Source organism: Chlorocebus sabaeus, chromosome 3 (genome assembly GCF_047675955.1).
Source record: "Chlorocebus sabaeus isolate Y175 chromosome 3, mChlSab1.0.hap1, whole genome shotgun sequence".
Taxonomy (NCBI): domain Eukaryota; kingdom Metazoa; phylum Chordata; class Mammalia; order Primates; family Cercopithecidae; genus Chlorocebus; species Chlorocebus sabaeus.
In genome coordinates this window covers 9508869-9525200 of record NC_132906.1, presented here as the reverse complement: position 1 = coordinate 9525200, position 16332 = coordinate 9508869, and the positions used below count along the sequence as shown (strand labels likewise).

The window sequence follows — 16332 nt, the reverse complement described above, 5'->3', positions numbered from 1 at the left end:
AAAAAACCGATTGAACTAGACCCTGAGGGATAATAATCGTGGCTAGCATTAATTGAGCTCTAAACCCCTAGTACAGCTCAGTACAGCTCAGTACTAGGGATTTATAACTCCATCAATGCTAGCCATTGCTATTATTATCATGAGGTAATGTGCATCCTCATTCAATCACTACAAAAATCCTACAATTACTCCCATTTTCTAGATAAGAACCAGTTAGATGACTTCCTTAACAGTCCAGATGAGAGCTATCAAGGGCCTTAGGTGAGAGGTGGACCACATGAAGGGACAGTGGATGGATGAAATTTGGGAAGGCCAGATGCAGTGGCTCACACCTATAATCCCAGCACTTTGGGAGCCTGAAGCGAGAGGATCACTTGAGGCCAGGAATTTGAGACCAGCCTAGGCAACAGAGAGAGACCCCATAGACCCCATTTCTACAAAGAAAAAAAAGAAACCTGGTGACTCGTTAGATGTATAGTATTGCTGTGGTTTGAATGTTTGTCACCTCCAAAACTCATGTTGAAACTTGATCCCCAGTGTAACACTATTGAAAAGTGGGGCCTTTGGGAGGTGACTGGGTCCTGAGAAGCCTCAATGAATGGGTTAATCCATACATGGATTAATGGGTTATCGTGAGAGTGGATTATCAAGAGAGTGGGTCAAGAAAATTCGGCACTGGCCAAATTAAGGTTGAGTTATCTGTATTACATCCAAGTAGAGATGACCTGTAGAAACTTGGACATACAGGCCTGAGGCTCAGCAGAGACGTCTGCCCTCAGAGGGGCAGATTTTTGGAATCTCAGTGCTCTGGAATAAATTCAGCGCTGTTGTATTCATGCTCCCACTACCTTATGCTAGGCCCCAGGAATACAGATATGAAGATACAGATCCTGCCATGGAGAAGACGTAAACTCACACACACCTGGGCAGATGTTTTGCTGTAACAGTGAGCACATGCGTAGCATACAATGAGAGCATTCATGTGGGTGGTTTCCTGAAGCGGAGAACTCCAGGCAGATGAGAGTAAAACCGGGAGGGAAAAACGGAAGACATCTTCTACAGACCACGTGAAAAGTGACTAAAGAGCCAAGAGCTGGGGTGGCCAGAGGAAAAACGGAATCCAGGTTAAAATCGTGTTGTTTACTCATGTGGGGTTTTTTAGGTTTTTGTTTTTTCTTTTTGTTTTTGAAATGCAGTCTCACTCTGATGCCCAGGCTGGAGTGCAGTGCAGTGGTGTGATCTCAGCTGACTACAACCTCTGCCTCCCAGGTTCAAGCAATTCTCCTGCCTCAGCCTCCTGAGTAGCTGGGACTACAGGTGCCCACCACCACGCCTGGCTAATTTTTGTATTTGTATTAGAGACGGGGTTTCACTGTGTTGGCCAGGCTGATCTTGAATTCCTGACCTCAAATGATTCACTTGCCTTGGCCTCCCAAAGTGCTGGGATTACAGGCGTGAGCCACCGTGCCCGGCCCTAGTCATGTGGTTTTATAAAGGTACACTCAGTATTGAGGGATGCAGGGGACTGGCTCAAAAGGTGCATGGACTGTCCACACAGAAGCCCCGTCCAGCACATTTACCTTGGTCAGTTTACCGTGGTCCTGGAGCGGTTCCTCAGGCTCAGACATGTGATTTATTTGTTAATTATCATTACTGAGTGGAAGCGGCTCCATTTCTCAGCAGTGCCCTTACTTTAGCCAAGCTCATCAAAACTGATTATCCACACATATGCATGCAGCTGAAGGCCAATGCATTTGGTCTGCAGGGGGATCTGCAACTGACAGCTTGTCTGTCTGATCAGGGCCCATGCCATGGACAACAAACTGCTTCAGGATTGCTGTGGAATCAAACTAGTGAAGGGCGTTGTTAGGTGATTTCAGTGTTCACACATCAGGGCCTGAACTGTCACGTTCATTCTTCAGGAGATGTGGGTAGACATTCTCATTGACTTAACAGATAGGTGTTGCCTGCTTTTCACTCCTTGGGCTCCTTTTTCTGACCCTTCTAGTCACACTGCTCCCCTAAGCATGTTCAGTGTTTGCCTCTGCTCCCTAAATTACAATCACTTTCAAATCCTATTTCCCTGACATTACTCCCAGATTTTGATTGGAGTGTCGGGTTACCTCGTGCTCCTCAGTCACTCATTTACAGAGCAGGCATCCTCTTGATTTACTCGTGCGAATTACATCTTTTTTTTTTTTTTTTTTTTTTGTAAGAGACAGGCACTCACTATGTTGCCTAGTCTGGTCTCGAACTCCTGAGCTCAGGTGATCCTCCTGCTTCAGCTTCCCAAAGTGCTAGGATTACAGGCCTGAGTCACCATGCCTGGCCCCAATTATGTCCATGGTGTGCGTTAATCAAGTGCATCTCAGGTGACAACTTTAGCTCTTAAAGGGTAGGTCACAGTCACCCTCAGAGAAGAGTCAGAGAGGTTAGACCGGGAGGAGGGTAGGCTGAGGTTGAAAAGTCCTTGAAGATGTAGCTAAGTAGATTATGCCTTGTCCTCTGAATAGCAGGGAACCTCTAGAGGTGTGGGTTTGGGGCAGTGGGACAGCTTGATGAAATTAATGTTTGGGGCCTGCAGGTAAACTGCACTAGAGTAAGGAGAAACCAAAGGCCAAGAGCCCAGATAAGAAACCAGGACAAGGGAGGTAGATGGGACATGCAAGGCCCAGCCTAAGATGGTGCCAAAATGTCAAAAGGAAAAACTACGTTCAATAGACATTTCACAGAGAGAAGCAAGAAGACTTGGTGTATTAGTCTGTTTTCATTGCTGTAAAGGAATGCCTGAGGCTGGGTAATTTATAAAGAAAAGAGGTTTATTTGGCTTACAGTTCCACCGGCTGTATAAAAAGCATGGCACCAGCATCTGCTCAGTCTCAGGAAGCTTCCACCCATGGAAGAAGGTGAAGGGGGAGCAGGCATGTCACATGGCAAGATGGATAGAGCAAGAGAGAGATGAGGAGGTGCCAGGCTCCTTTAAACAACCAGCTCTCACTCGTTACCTCAGGGAGGGCACCAAACCATGCATGAGGGATCCACCCCCATGGCCCAAACACCTCCCACCAGGCCCCGCCTCCAGCATTGGGGATGACATTTCAACATGAGATTTGGAGAGAACCAATATCCAAACCGTATCATTTGGTGACTGATGGGCTGTAGTGGATAACTAAGGAAAACACTGACGCCCTGTTTTTCTTTAGTTCTATGATTATTACTGGCAGCGTTTCAGGAATCTTTAATTACCATTATACTTGGTTTTAGGTGTGTGTTTATAAGCACTGTATATGTGTAAAACCGTATTACTTCAGTGTGATGAGTAATAGGGTCTGGCTCCTCCACTCTAGTTCACTTAGTACATTTAAAAGAATGAGCAACTTGTAAAAAACTATCTGTTGGCTAATCTAGACTCTCTTCTCAAACATCTTAGGAAGAGATGTTCCTGATACACAATACATTTTGAAGAATAAGGAATAGAATTTGGAGAGAAACTCAGGATACTGGGCTGATTGAGGAGGGCTGGAGGAGAATTGATCTCTCAATTAGTAAGCGTTTATTAAGCACTTACTATATGCCCAAGATTGTGCAAGATGCTGTGGAGGCTGCAAAAGCCAATATGTAACAGCTTCTTTTCATGAGGAACTTCATAGCCTCCTCGCGAGTTAGATCTTACTCTGAGAAATAACCAGAAGCAAGCAACATAAAAGGAAATGGAACCGTGCCGCTAAGCCAGAGCATAGAGACCTGTGGTATTTTCGTACAAACTGAGTGATGAGCCTCTGGAAGCCGTGGCAGAGAAAACAACAAGGTCAGAAGGACGAAAAAAAAAAATCATAGCTTGAAAGGAATAGGCAAACTGGGGCTGGTAAGTTTAGTAACAGATTCCAGAGGGATTTATCCTTTCTTTTTTTCCCAGAGGTTTATTCTTTGCAAAACACTTTTATGTGTATTAATCTCATTTTAGCTTTGACACAATCCAGCAAGGGAGGCAAGGTGGGGATTAAAAACGGGGAAAGGATTTGAGAGAGATTTATGATGTAGAAACAGCAGGATTTTATGACCAATTAATCTTCTGGTTAAGGGTGAGGGAGAGTCAAAGATGCCCACCCCCACTCACTCATTCACTCATAAAAATCACTCATACAACAAATACTTGTTGAGGATATATTATGTGTCCTGTCTACCCACTGGTACTGGACTTGCAGATTCCTGGCTAAGGCTGCGAGGTCAATTACAGTGCCTTGGCCTGAGCAGGAGGTGGTGGAGGAAAAGTATGGGATGCAGGTGGTTGTTCAGGTTTCAGGGGGTTCCGGTTTCTACCCTGTGGATTTGGGAGGGCCATGGGACACACAGGTGGAATTGACAAGTAGTCAATTTTACAGGAAGATTTAGCTTTCTCTGGACAGAGGTCTGGGATATGAAATAGACTATTAATTAGCCTATAGGTAAGAGTTAAAACTGAGAGTGGATTAGGTAACCTCCAGAGATCTTGGTTAAGATACTTAACAATTCAGAGCTTCAGTTTCTTGCTATGGGAAATGAAGAAGATAGTATCTACACCTCAGGATTATTTTAGATCCAGTGAATGTGCGTGAACCTTGAATACAGCAGTACATTATATAAATTGAAAATACTATTGCCAATATTTCACCACTATAGTGTCTGCATCTTGTCTCGCCCGTCAATTTAGTAAACTCCTCAAAAAAGATCCAAGTTTTGCACTCAGATTCCTGCATTATCTCATTATCTTCGTATCCCCAGGCAAAGGTCAAGAGTTAAACATGAATAGGTCTTGACATCTGGGCTTTGGAATGGAAATTAAGAATATTGGGGCACGGCCAGGCATAGTGGTTCACACCTGTAATCCCAGCACTTGGGGAGGCTGAGGCAGGTGAATCATTTGAGGTCAGGAGTTCAAGACCAGCTGGCCAACATTGTGAAACCCCGTCTCAACTAAAAATACAAAAGTCAGCTGGGTGTGGTGGTCCACACCTGTAGTCCCAGCTACTCGGGAGGCTGAGACAGGATAATCGTATGAACCCAGGAGGCAGAGGTTGCAGTGAGCCAAGATCGCGCCACCACACTCCAGCCTGGGTGACAGAATGACATTCCATCTCAAGAAAAAAAATAAAGAATATTGGTGCTGGGTGCAGTGGCTCATGCGTATAATTCCAGCATTTTGAGAGGCCGAGGAGGGAGGATGACTTAAACCCAAGAACTAGAGACTAGCCTGGGCAAAATGGTGAGACCGCCATCTCTACAAAAAAAAAACATTTTTGTAATTAGCAGGGCATGGTGGCGCACCTGTGGTTCCAGCTGCTCCAGCGGCTGAGGCAGAAGGATGGCTTGAGCCCGGAGGTCGAGGCCGCAGTGTGCTGTGATAGCACCACTGCACTCCAGCCTGGATGACAGAGCGAGACCCTGTCTCAAAACAAAACAAAAATATTGGATTAATTCATCAATCTATTTTAGATATGAAAGGTGTCTCTGATCAGGAAGTGGGACAGAAAGATAACTATGCAAGGCAGAACGGTGGTGCTCTTGTTGAGTTCCAGAAGCACAGTTAATGAATGATTAATGTGAGTAAGTATTTTCACGTAGTCTGACCCCTGAAAAATGAAGGGGAGGGGAAGTTTAGAGAAATTTGAGAGAACAATTCAGGTTATGACTAGACTCCCTGATTGTCAAAATGAAAGGCGGTGAGAAAACCAGGATACCTTTAGGAAAACATTTTCAAAGCAAATCGGTGGAGACTAGGTTTAGGAGCGCTGTTTCAACTGAGTACAAGGATGAACCAGGTGACCAAGGAATGTTTTCAAAGGCCTACATTTTTTGTCATTTTCTTGTCTTTTTTTCTTGAGAGGGAGTCTTACTCTATCACCCAGGCTGGAGTGCAGTGGTGTGATCTTGGCTCACTGCAACCTCTACCTCCCAGGTTCGAGCAATTCTCCTGCCTCAGCCTCCCCAGTAGCTGGGACTACAGGCATACACCCCCACGCCCGGCTAAGTTTTGTATTTTTATTAGAGATGGGGTTTCTCCATTTTGGCCAGGCTGGTCTTGAACTCCTGGCCTCAGCGGATCCTCCTGCCTCAGCTTCCCAAAGTGCTGAGATTATAGGCGTGAGCCACTATGCCCGGCATGTCATTTTCAATTCCGTAAGACACAGTATAAAAACGACTTTCTTAGATTAATTTATTTTTTTGAATGATGTTACTCTAACTCCATGAATTAGAACCTGCCTGGCAAAATAAGGAACATATTTATACTCAGTTTTAAATGTTTCGTCCAGTATAATATGGGAGTAACAGTTCGAGGCCATGGCCAGCCACTCCATGTAATTTTCTGGCTCTCATTAATTATTTTTTGTTTTTTAGAGAGGGAGTCTCACTCTGTTGCCCAGGCTGGAATGTTGTGGTGCAGTCAATAGCTCAATGCAGCCTTGAATCCCGGGGCTCAAGCGATCCTCCTGACTCAGCCTTCCTTAATAGCTGGGACTACAGGTGCACACCAGCACTAAAAATTTTATGTAGAGATGGAGTCTCTCTATGTTGTCCAGGCTGGTCTTGAACTCCTAGGCTCAAATGTTCCTCCCACCCCAGCCTCCTGAGTAGCTGGGATTCCAGCTCCGGCTCTTATAATTGATGGGTGCATGGGGATGTCTTCTGTGTAGGTAACCAAATCTCAGAAGTTAACTAGAGGAAGAAGAGTGGTCTCCCGGAACTGGAGATTTGCCTACTCTGCTCTCAGGAAAACAAGGTGGGGCAGCTTCTTGAAATAGTAATTCTGCTGTGCTAGTCTTCCTCAGACCACAGAATGACTGTGAAGAGTCGGTCTGTCTGTCTGCAGTGACAGAAGCTAAATAAACCGGATCCTTTAGTCCCTCATTCCGTCATTCATGAAACATTCGTGCCAGAGAGTGTGGCGATCGCTGGAGAGGGGTGGATGGAGTAATAGTTCTTACTCCTAGGAATCTTCCAGTCTAGTGGAGAAGATAATACTGGGGTCCAGGTGCCACCTCTGAATACATGTGTGAGGTGCAATGCCCACCCAGGGTTAGGGCAGGGTTGCCCTTCACACAGGTTGTGACGCTGAAGCTGAGTCTTGGGGATGAGCAGGAAGTGGCAAATATGATTGGGAGTTGGAATTCCAGGCAGCAGGGAGATAGCTTAGTGGAGGGCTGAAGCATTTGAGCTGTAGTGGAAGACTACGCTTTTGTGAGTGAGTGACAGAAGACTGAGCTGGAGTGGTAGTCACGCTCAGGAGAGCCTTGAATGCCATTCTGATGAATTTGGGATTTTGCCCTGAATATGAACAAGGAGGCAAGCACCCTCGTCGCTTTGCTTTGGGGAGATCGCCTCCCTATAGACTGAGTTGCCTTGAGAGTGGGGATGGTCTTATTCGTCTTTGTAGCCCCATTATTTTCTGGCACACATTTCCTGAGCACCTTTGGAGTGAGCACCTTAAGAGCCAAGGGTGCGGGAGAAATAAGACAGCCTCTGCCAGCTGGGAGAGGGTGATACCCACACAGCTGTGCAGCCTGGGGACAGAAGTGCCAGGTAGCCCCAGAGCCTGCAGGAGCGCACCCCACTCAGCAGGAAGGTGTGTGTCACTGGCACTTTCCTAAAGCAGGTGAGGCTTTGAGAATGCCAGACCAGCCAGGCCAAGAGAGCTGGAGAGAAGGGAAGGCCGGGAGGGGCAGCCCGAGTGCGGATGGATCAGTGGCACCTAGCTGGGTGTGCTGCAGAGAAAGTGTCCGCGGAGAGGCAGAATGACCAACAGAAGGTGGAGGTGGACACGTTGGCCAGAAACAAGAAGGACCCGTCTTCGTGTGAGATGGGAGGAGAAGTGTGAGGGCAGATGGGACTGCAGGCTGGGGTACAGAGGGGTCAGTGATAGAGAAGGGTTCAATAAATGCTGGCTCGGTCATCGGTTAAGAGGGTAGCCTCCACGCTACACTTGGGTGGGTCTGGGAACGCAGCTGACCTTTCCTCAGCCAGATTCCTGCTTCCTCTGGCTGTCACCCTCTCCACAACTGAAGAGAATATGCCCTTCATTCCAGAAGCCAGAAAGAATGTCAGCAGATCTCAAATGCTTCCATCCACCACACCGCCCCGCCCACTTGGCTCATTCCTCCCTGCAAGGCCCCACTAATACCTGTTCAGGTCCCCCGATGCTGCCCCTGGGAAGGGCCTGGAAAGGGCTTGGGGCCTGGCTGCACCTCCCGCCGATCTGATCCTGATTCAAAGGGTCTAGCTCTCTGCCTTGGTCAGCCAATGTAGTCTTTCTGTGGGGACTGTTTTCTTCTCTCCTCAAATCTGTCTCCAGGCCAGGTGCGGTGGCTCACACCTGTAATCTCAGCACTTTGGGAGGCTGAGGCAGGCGGATCACCTGAGGCCGGGGGTTCAAGACCAGCCTGGCAAATGTGACAAAACCCTGTCTCTACTAAAAATACAAAAACAAACAAACAAACAAAACTGTCTACTTGATGTCCTCGGACTGCCCCCTGAGAGGATGGGAGTGAATGAAGACAAAGGGGGGATCCAAAAAGCATGCTTGGCTCTCAGGGGACTGTGTGCACTGAGGTCAGTGCAGATGAAATCACTGCTTCACACTAAGCCACGAGATAGGAGTGCGATGGAAGCAGGATGGGTCCTGTGTTGAGAACTGTTGAGGTTGAATAACGGATACGGGGGTTTCATTATACTCTACTTTTGCAGTTTTCCATAATAAAAAGTTGAAAAACAGGCTCACACCTCTAATCCCAGCACTTTGGGAGGCCAAGGTGGGTGGATCACCTGAGGTCAGGAGTTCGAGACCAGCCTGACCAATATGGTGAAACCCATCTCTATTAAAAATATAAAAATGGTTGGGTGCGATGGCTCACGCCTGTAATCCCAGCACTTTGGGAGGCCGCGGCAGGCTGATCACGAGGTCGGGAGATCAAGACCATCCTGGCTGACATGGTGAAACCCTGTCTCTACTAAAACTACAAAAACTTAGCCAGGCCTGGTGACTCGCGCCTGTAATCCCAGCTACTCAGGAGGCTGAGGCAGGAGAATCGTTTGAACCTGGGAGGCAGAGGTTGCAGTGAGCCGAGATGGCACCACTGCACTCCAGCCTAGGTGACAAGAGCAAGACTCTGTCTCAAAAAAACAAACAAACAACAACAACAAAAACAAAACAACAACAACAAATATATATATATATGTATATGTTAGCTGGGTGTGGTGGTGGCACCTATAGTCCCAGCTACTTGGGAGGCTGAGACAAGAGAATTTCTTGAACCCGGGAGGCAGAGGTTGCAGTGAGCCAAGATCACGCCACTGCACTCCAGCCTGGGCGACAGAGTGAGACTCTGTCTCAAAAAGAAAGAAAAAAAAAAAAAATTGAAAAATAAATAGTTGGTATTTTGAAAATGCTGTGAATTGACACTAATACTTCATTTTTGCCAGTCATGTGATAAACGTATTATTTACCAACGTAGGGGGAAGAAAGCAAGAACTGTTTTGTAGGAACTCTGCTGGTTTGGAGCTCTCCTTCCCTCTCTCACCTCCAACTCCAGTCTTTGGCCAGTATTATCTGGTATTACCCTTCCTTGGTTTTAATCAGAGTTACCCTTCAACTTCATTCCTCCTGTCTGAGCATGCTTGCCTTTATCTGTTTTTCATCTGTAAGGGTAATCCTAGTGTAAGGAAGTTCGATTTCAACCTAACTGAAACCTGCCCCTGATCTAAGTTTTCTTTCCACTGCAGCTATGACTTTGATGTGATGGAGAGTTGCTGGTTGTCATACTTGTTTTTAAATTACCCCTCTTGGATAAATAGTCTTTTTTTGTCTAGCTTTATCATAGAGGTCTCTGATGTTTTGAAAAGAAATATCTAGATAACCAACCAGAGAACTGTTGGGGGGGAAGAAAAGACAAAACAAAACAAAAAGAAGTATCAGAGCACTGAAAAGATGCTTAGCAATATTAAGTGTGAAAAACAAATTTCAGATACGAAAGATTACCTTGGATTGAAACCACATTGTGATTGAGAAACTTGAAGACAAAGTAACTTCATGAGTCAAAAGATAAGAAACCAGCTATAGCAAGAACAGCACATGTTTTGGGTGGAGCCTTTGTGACAGGCTGGGGTGGGGTGATTCACATCCAGCCTTCTAACTGTCCTTCCCTCCAGGCCCAACCCAACTCATTCCACCTTCTTCAGAGCTCCTCATTAGCTTCAAGATAAAACCTGAATTTCTTCAAGGGCATCTAAGATGACTCTACCTATCTCGCATCTTGTATCTCAAAGTTTCCTTCTTGGAAGCCTTTCTTGACTCCCCTGAAAAAAAAAAAAAATGGTGATTTCTCCATGAGTGCTCCCAAAGCACCAAAATATACAATACATTTCTGTATGTGTGTGTGTATGTATGTATGTATTTATTTTGGAGTCAGGGTCTTGCTATGTTGCCCAGGCTGGAGTGCAGTGTCTATTCACAGCTGTGATCGTAGCACACTGCAGCCTTAAACTCCTGCGCTCAAGCAATCCTCCCTCCATGGCCTCCCTCTCCAGTAGCTGGAATTACAGATAATACGGTATGACCCAGCCCTACAATACCTACAATACCTTTATTATTGTTTTCCCTGCTACAAGTTCTTTTTTTTTTTTTTTTTTTTTTTTGAGACGGAGTCTTGCTCTGTCGCCCAGGCTGGAGTGCAGTGGCGTGATCTCGGCTCACTGCAAGCTCCGCCTCCCGGGTTCACGCCATTCTCCTGCCTCGGCCTCGGGAGTAGCTGGGACTACAGGTGCCCGCCGCTGTGCCTGGCTAATTTTATGTATTTTTAGTAGAGACGGGGTTTCACCATGTTAGCCAGGATGGTCTCGATCTCCCGACCTTGTGATCCGCCCGCCTTGGCCTCCCAAAATGCTGGGATTATAGGCGTGAGCTACAAGTTCTTTGAGCTCAGGCAGTCTTGTTGACCTGTGCAGTACCTATGCTTAGCACCTAGGAGGTTCTCAAAAAAAAGCTGAGTAGGATCAGTGACCCCACAGAATTGTATTATAGCAGCCGCGAATGAAGATGGCTAATTAAACAAACCCATAGGCTGGCAACAGAAATGTTACTTTCCTAATGGAAGAGGAACCTTCTCCATAAAAGATATAGTACAGACTATAATAACGATTTATTATTTTATAAAATGATTTATTTTATAATTTATTTATTCATATATTTTTATTGTGTGCTTACTAAGGAGTCAGCCTCTATGCTAAACGCGTTATCTACATTACCTGATTTGCATTTATCCTAAACTTTTATCTGTTTATTTGTACTCCCTCTCCACCTCCTTTATATCTCATCAACTCTGTTAAGAGTGTGGAGACTAAGGCCGAACGCCATGGCTCACGCCTGTAATCCCAGCACTTTGGGAGACGGGTAGATTGCTTGACACCAGGAGTTTGAGACCCTCCTGGCCAGTGTAGTGAAACCACATCTCTATTAAAAATACAAAAATTAGTTGGGTATGGTGGCTACTCAGGAGGCTGAGGCAGGTGAATTACTTGAACCCAGGAGGCGGAGGTTGCAGTGAGCCAAGATTGCGCCACTGTATCCCAGCCTGGGCAACAAAGTGAGGCCCTGTCTCAAAAATAAAATAATAAAATAAAATAAAATAAAATAAAATAAAAATCTGCATACCTAGATTATAATGCAACACTGCAAATACAGTAAAAAAGTAACTGTACATGTTATTCAAGTGAATTTTATGATGTGCCTATACATCCACACAGTATGTACATTATATCTCAATAAAACTGGTTTTAAAATCCTGTGTAAGGTTTTCTATGTAAATGAACAAAAAAGGTCTAGAATAACTGTTAGTTACAAGGAAGGAACTGAGATGGGGGATGGGCCTTAAGGAGAACAAGTTTGATTTTTTTTATTCTGTGCACTTCTGTATCTGAATGTTTTCCAGTGAGCATATGTGTTAGCTTGTATATTTTTGGTCTGTTTTATTCACTGCTGTAATCCTAGCACCCAGATCAGTGCCTACACATAGCAGAGGCTCAATAAATATTTGTTAAATGAAAAATAAGTGAATTATACTTTAAATGTAAAAAAACCCAAATGGAGTACATAATAACTTGATTGGTTTGTGTATGGCTGACTCAAACTTTCTAATTTTTAAAATTCATTTCCAAAATAGATTTATGGAACCGATGCTTTTTAGCAATTTGAGAACTATTCTTAGAATACTCTGAATGGGTCCTGGCTTAAAAAATCCAAGCACTGAATTTGATTTTTGGCTGTAAAATTTGGCTATGAAAGGAGTTTCCCCAGTATATCTTTTAATCAATCTGCTATAAAGCATGTACAATCATTTATTTTTCTTATCTAATACGAGAAAATGAGGTGTTGTAACTGAATATAGCTGTAACTATGTTCACTAGTGACTTGATTTCTATTTGGTGTTGCCTTTACATTACCTGATGGATTTTTTTTTAAAACAATAGTGGAAGTAAATTTACCAGTAATTTGCAATCCAGGTTAAAATCTGTATCTGAACACCTCCGTCCCTGATGTACTTGTATGTATATTAAGGTAAATACTTGTTGATACATACCTGAAATGCTGAAATAATATTGTCTATTAGTATTGAAATATGGTTACTAATTATGTGACGATTATTTACAACAATCAACCTTTTATCTTGCTATTGCTTAAATGGAAGTTTTTTAGTTCTATTTAATGCATTCATAAATATATAAAATAATATCTTGATTTTAATCTTGCCTCCCTTCTAAAACAGTGGTTCTTAAGCCTTTTGGAGATCCTTAAGGATCTGATAAAAGCAATGAGCCTTTGCACTGTAAAAATGTACACATTTAGGTTACAGTGAACTCCAGCCACTGCACTCCAGCCCAGGCAACAGAACAAGAATCTGTCTCTAAACTAAACTAAACTAAACTAAATGTACACAGTTGAGGATGGTTCCAAACCTCAGGTTAATAACTCTTGTTCTAAATCATTCAAATGCATGGAGCTATCCATAGATACCTCCACATCAAAATTTACATATATATATAGCTTAAAAGTATGTAATTTGACCAAGGTTCCTAGCTTTTTATATTGATGGTGACTTTCACATTTAACCTGTGGCTCTTTAGGGTATCCAGTTCATCTATTAGAATATCATACTCAGGCACAGTGGCTCACATCTGTAATCCCACATTTTGGGAGACCAAGGTGGGAGGATCACTTCAGGAGGAGCTCAAGACTAGTCTGGGCAACACTGCGAGACCCCATGTCTACAAAAAATTTTTTTAAATTAGCCAGGTGTGGGTGGGGTGCACTGGCTCACACCTGTAATCCCAGCACTTTGGGAGGCCAAGGCAGGAAGATCACTTGAGGCCAGGAGTTCTAGACCAGCCTGGCTAACATGGCGAAACCCCATCCCATCTTCTCAGGAGGCTAAGGCAAGAGAATCCCTTGAACCCAGGAGATGGAGCTTGCAGTGAGCTGAGATCATGCCATTGCACTCCAACCTGGGCGACAGAGCAAGAATCCATCTCAAAAAAAAATAAATTAATTAAAAAACAGAAGTTAGCTGGGTGTGGTGCCGCACACCTGTGATCCCAGCTATTCGGGAGGCTGAGGCAGGAGAATCGCTTGAACCCAGGAAGCAGAGGTTGAAGTGAGCTGAGATCATGCCACTGCACTCCAGCCTGGGCAACAGAATGAGACTCTGTCTCAAAAAAAAAAAAAAAAAGTTAGCCAGGTGAGGCAGCACACACATGTAATCCCAGCTATTTGGGAGGCTGAGTGGGGAGGATCACTTGAGCCCAGGAATTCAGGGCTGAGGTGAGCCATGATGGCACCACTGCACTCCAGCCTGAGCAACAGAATGGGACCCTGTCTCTTAAAACACACAAGAATGTCATACTCAACTTGCATCACCTGGTATCTTAGTTCATTTTCTGTTGCTAAGACAGAATACCTGAGCCTGGGTAATTTATACATTAAAGAAGTTTATTTGGCTCATGGTTCAGGAGGCCAGGTAGTCCAAGGACATGGCAGCAGCTTCTGGTGCGGGCTTTCGTACTGCTTCATAACATGGTGGAAAAGCAGGAGGACAGCAGCACATGCAAAAGAGACTACAAGAGTGAGCCAACCTAGCTTTCATAACAGCCTCATCTCCAGAGGGCTCACTCCTGTGAGAGCTAATTCACTCCCTCGGGAACTCACTTCACCTGATGGCATTAATTTATACCTGAGGACTCTGCCCTCATGACCCAATCATCTCTTAAAGGCCCCATCTCTTAATACCGTTACATTGGCAATTAAGCTTCCAAGACAGGAACTTTGGAGAGACACATTCCCCCAGGCCCGAGGAACTCAGGTGGCTGGATGATTGACAGACAGGCTTCAGAATCACTTTAACCAAATCCCAGTGGCTTGGGGCAGGGTTTAGTTTTGTTTAATTGAATTCAGCAGTTTTCTTAATTCTTCAAACAAAGTCACATAATTATTTAAATGTGATGTAACTAATGGATTGACTTTTCAAGGTTCCTTTTTGGTCTTATGATCCCAAATACGGTTTTTAAAGAAGAGGGAATCTACAATTAATGAAGGTTTATTTCTCATACTTGTGCTTCTATGAGAACGAGAAAAGGGTATTGTGGTTTTTAAATGTGGTTTGGGAAATGTTCATGACAATGGTAAGACCAGTGTTGGGTCAGACTATGAGGCTGCCTGATACAAAGAGAAACTCAGTTTGAAACAAGAAAAAAGAGAAACGGGAAGGGCAAAAGGAAGGAAGGGTGAGAGCTGTAATTTTTGAGAAGTAATGATCAAGAGACTTTCTGGTGAAGAGCCACCCAGTCTGGAGATCAGAGATGCAACAGACCCATTTCAGACCTAAGCACACCTATCATTCAGTTGTAGTTAGTAGGAAAACCCAAAGGGTTTGGGATGATTTCTGAACCCATCTTCAGGGTGAAGAATTTGCTGATTGCAGGCTGGGCACATTAGCTCACACCTGTAATCCCAGCAGGTTGGGAGGCCGAGGCGGGTGGACCAGGAGTTTGAGACCAGCCTAGCCAACATGGCAAAACCTTGTCTCTATTAAAAATACAAAAATTAGCTGGTCATGGTAGTGCACACCTGTAATCCCAGCTACTCAGGAGGCTGAGGCAGGAAAATCACTTGAACCCAGGAGGCAGAGGTTGGAGTGAGCTGAGATCACACCAGTGTACTCCAGCCTGGGCAACAGAGCAAGACTCCATCTCAAAAAAAAAAAAAAAAGAAAAAAGACTGGGCGCAGTGGCTCACACCTGTAATCCCAGCACTTTAGGAGGCCAAGGTGGGTGGATCACTTGAGGTCAGGAGTTCGAGATCAGCCTGGCCAATATGGTGAAACCCTGTCTCTACTAAAAATACAGAAATTAGCCAGGTATGGTGACTCATGCCTGTAGTCCCAGCTACTCGGGAGGCTGAGGCAGGACAATTTATTGAACACAGGAGGCGGATGTTGCAGTGAGCCAAGATCACGCCACTGCACTCCAGCCTGGGCCACAAAGCAAGACTCCATCTCAATAATATAATAATAATAATAATAATAATAATAATTTGCTGATTCCTTTTTCTAGATTTGTGTATTTGGGGCAACAATCATTGATTCTATAGCTAGAGGTGGGGTGGTGGGGGGCATAAAGGGATAGAGTGAGTGATGGAGACCTTGCAAAGGAAGCAAGCCCAGCCATCTCTCCTGATACCCACCACAGCTCTTATCCCTCTCCAGCCCCTCCCACGCCTGCTGCATCCCAGGGGGACAAGGAAAAGTCAATGAGAAGATAAATTCCGAGAGAAGACCATCAAGCTTGTCCAACAAAAAGTCTTAGTGGACTTTGGGAAGATATATTTTGAGATGGAGTCTCACTGTGTTCCCCAGGCTGGAGTGCAGTGGTGCAATCTCGGCTCACTACAACCTCCACCTTCTGAGTTCAAGTGATTGTCCTGCTTCAGCCTCCCGAGTAGCTGGGAAGAGAAATGCAAATCAAAACCCCAATGAGATACTATCCCACACTAGTCAGAATGGCCATTACTAAAAAGTCAAAGAACAACAGATGCTGTTGAGGTTGTGGAGAGAAGGGAATGCTTACACACTGCTGGTAGGAATATAAATTAGTCCAGCCACTGTGGAAAGCAGTTTGACGATTCCTCAAAGAATTTAAAACAGAACTACCATTCCACCCAGCAATTCCATTACTGGGTATATACCCAAAGGGATAGAAATCGTTCTATCATAAAGACACACACACCTGTGTATGTTCATTGCCGCACTCTTCCCA

The 16332-nt window shown here is 44.7% G+C and overlaps 1 protein-coding gene across 2 annotated transcripts in view; it reads left to right on the top strand.

Moving 5' to 3' along the window:
* HMGB1 (high mobility group box 1) overlaps positions 1 to 16332 on the top strand; it is a 154982-nt gene that overhangs the window by 100809 nt on the left and 37841 nt on the right. The window lies entirely within an intron of this gene.